The sequence below is a fragment of the Pseudochaenichthys georgianus genome, chromosome 21, assembly GCF_902827115.2.
Source record: "Pseudochaenichthys georgianus chromosome 21, fPseGeo1.2, whole genome shotgun sequence".
Lineage (NCBI taxonomy): Eukaryota > Metazoa > Chordata > Actinopteri > Perciformes > Channichthyidae > Pseudochaenichthys > Pseudochaenichthys georgianus.
The window spans coordinates 13,611,014-13,614,665 of NC_047523.1; positions in this window are offsets into that span (position 1 = coordinate 13,611,014).

The window sequence follows — 3,652 nt, forward strand, 5'->3', positions numbered from 1 at the left end:
TGTATCTCATTAGCACAACAACAAGGTGCAATAACATTAACACTGCTGTTCCCTCCCCAAACACAAGTATCTTAATAATAAATCTAAATCTATCAGGCTGACCCCCCGCCCCCCAACACACACACAGAAAATCCACTCTAGTATGATAATAAAACACCAAGAGGCTTAACCGACTCACCTGGAGGTCATAGGCGGTGAAGAGCTGAACTTCAGACACTTCGCCTTAGCGTGGCGCCTTCTTCCTGAACAAGCTCAACAGAATGCCGATCCAACTCCGCGTAAAAGTGGCTCTTCAGGTTGAGGTTCGTTATCCTGTGAAACTCTGCCAACATATAAAATGACTATTTAATTCAGAGTACAATTTATATGTGGACTGAAGATAAACAGAAACATGACATGCTAAATCTGAGTAAACATGCCAAGTTATCAGTGACAAAGGCACACGAAATTATTATATAGTTGTAATATCTAAAATATTTTCACCTGTGACTCCATTGTCAAGGCAGGCCAGTATTCCAGGGTCTCTCCAACAGGTAGCTCATCATTGATGATCTCATTGCGCTGCAGGGCAAAGGTAGTCTGCATTAACTTTGCAATCAAGGGATGGTTTTTATCTCTCATCTTAACACACACTAGCACCCCTCCCCCCCCCAACGCGGCGCACCTACTGTACAGTGTAACGGACCGTCCACACAGCGGCGTGCGTTGACGCTTGGCGGTGGGCGTGTCTGAAGCTTGGGGAGTCAACGTGACCAACAACCAATCACATAAATCTCCCGCCCCCGACATAGCAAAAAAGGAAAAGCCCGGTTCTTCTCCACTATTGCCAAAATGGATGCCGGTTTTGTAGCAAGGGTAGCACGGGCAAGTGTAGTAGCAAGGGTGGCTTTAGTGTATGCAATGTCTCGCAGGAGGCCATGTAGTGTTCGTCGCTGTTGGGTACATCCGATACTCAGAAAACATCTGCAATGGGGGGAATACCACGTTCTGGTCCAAGAGCTCCGCCTGGATGATGTACTGTTTCAGCAGTACTTCAGGATGAGGACGTGTTCGACGAGTTGCTCGGAAAAGTGGGTCCACTGATTTCAAAGGCAGCCACCCATATGCGTTTGTCAATCGGACCCGCCGAGCGACTCGCCATCTGCCTACGGTACGTTTTGTGTATTTCTACTTCTGTAACCTGACTCTGTATATAAAGAGAGAGAATGCATGCCATGGATGAATGCTGAATGAAGTCTGTGATTTAGTTCAGATGGATGACATTAATTAAGATAGCTACGTAAATATACAGTATTGCTCCCCTGTGTACATGGCGTGCGTGTGTGTGTGTGTGTGTGTGTGTGTGTGTGTGTGTGTGTGTGTGTGTGTGTGTGTGTGTGTGTGTGTGTGTGTGTGTGTGTGTGTGTGTGTGTGTGTGTGTGTGTGTGTGTGTGTGTGTCTCTGTGGTCTGTGTGTGTTGGGGGGGTGGTCTGGGGGGGTCTGTGTGTGTGGGGTGTGTGTCTCTGTGGTCTGTGTGTGTTGGGGGGTGGTCCGGGGGGGTCTGTGTGTGTGGGGTGTGTGTGGGGGGGGGTCTGTGTGTGTGTCTGTGGTCTGTGTGTGGGGACATATACTTTTTTTTAATCATGTATATTATTTTTTTCTCAGGTACCTGGCAACCGGTGACTCATACAGGACCATAGCATTCAGCTATCGGGCCGGGCATGCAACCGTGGCTGTCATTGTCAGGGAGGTTGCGGGTGCCACCTGGACCGGCCTGGTTGAGGAAACCATGCCGGTACCACAGACCGAGGACTGGAGAGCCATCGCTGCTGGGTTCCAGGAGCGCTGGAACTTTCCGAATTGCGTTGGTACCATTGATGGGAAGCACGTGGTGATCCAGGCTCCAGCAAATTCTGGGTCCCTGTACTTCAACTATAAGTCCACCCACTCCTTGGTACTGCTGGCTGTCGTGGATGCCCAGTACCTCTTCAGGGTAGTGGATGTCGGAGGCTTTGGAAGGAGCAGCGACGGTGGGAGCCTGCGGAATTCTGCATTTGGAGAGAGCCTCAGAGATGGCAGTCTGCAGCTACCACCTGACACCGGGGACGGGTGGCGCTGTGGTCTGTGATCATCAGATCAAGGGGGGTGCTGGGGAACTCCAGTTCGAAACCCGCTCCTGCCGCCACTGCGTCAGGCCGTTGTGTCCTTGGGCAAGACACTTCACCCGGATTTGCTCCTGTGGGTAATGTCCACAGTACATGTATGATATCAATGTGTACTTGTAAAAGCGCCTCGATGACTTTGAGGCGTGAAGATGGACGGTGTGGCGCAGTGCGCTGTGCAATGATCATCAGATCAAGGGGTGAAACCCGCCGCTGCTGCGTCTGTAAAGCCGTTGTGTCCTTGGGCAAGACACTTCACCTGAACTTGCTCCTGTGGGTATTGTCCACAGTGACCATTGCATGTATAACAAATATGTGTTATGTGTATTTGTAAAGCGCTTTGAGCATCTGGAAAAGCGCTATAATAAATGTAAGGAATTATTAATTATTATTATTATCCCAGGAGCAGAGCGGCTCGGCCTTCTTCCCTTTGTGTTTGTTGGAGATGAGGCTTTTCCGCTGATGGACAACCTGCTGCGTCCATTCCCTGGACGTCACCTCACATGCGAAAAGAGGATGTTCAACTACCGCCTCAGCCGGGCCAGGTTGGTGGTTGAATGTGCGTTTGGCCTCCTCTCATCTCAGTGGAGAATATTCAGGCGTGTCATCACCACCAGCCCGGAGGTAGCAGAGTTGTGTGTGAAGGCCACCTGTGTGTTGCACAACTTCCTCCGCAGGAAGATGATAGGAAGGACATCACGCACACCTATCGCAGAGTCCATGGATGAAGCTCCAGCTACTCCAACCCTGCGTGATGCACCGAGGATGGGCTCCAACAACGCACACGCAGATCCATCCAACTGCGGGACACCTTCTGCAGCTATTTCAATGAGGAGGGTGCAGTGCCATGGCAGCAGAACGTGGTGTAGGGTCACCATGGCTCTTTTAAGAGCCTCCAAACCAAAAGCTCTTTTAAGAGCTACCCATATTTTCTTTAAAAAGCAAATATTCCAAATGAGCCATTTTAAAAACAAACATTCCTAATAAACATGTTTCTTAAATTGATATTATGCATTGCTAACAACCTTTTTCCTTCAGCCCTGTTTTTACTGATAAACCACTCGTGATTTCAACAGGTTTTCACATGAACAATTATACAGAAGACAGCACATTATACATCGACATACATGAAGCTTCTGTATCTTCCGTATGTTGTAACTGACAAACGACATGAACAAGTGAAGACACAGTATAGCCATAACATACTTTAAATATCTTTTATTTATAATAATATATATGTAATATTGTGAGTGAAGTGTGTGCAGTGATGAGTGCAGTGATGAGTGTAAAACATGTAGTGTGGATCAGTATGGCTGTAAATAACAAAAAAAAGTGATTAATCAGTCTTCCTCCTTCTCTGCTTCAAAAAATGCCTTATGAATGGCCTTATCTTCTTTGCCATGGACATCCTTCGCAATGAAGGCAAGAGGCCCCGGAGAAACAACTCGTCCTCGTCCTCCTCCACCACTGGACGAGGTTGAGGTAGTGGCATGGAGAGAACAGGAGCGATG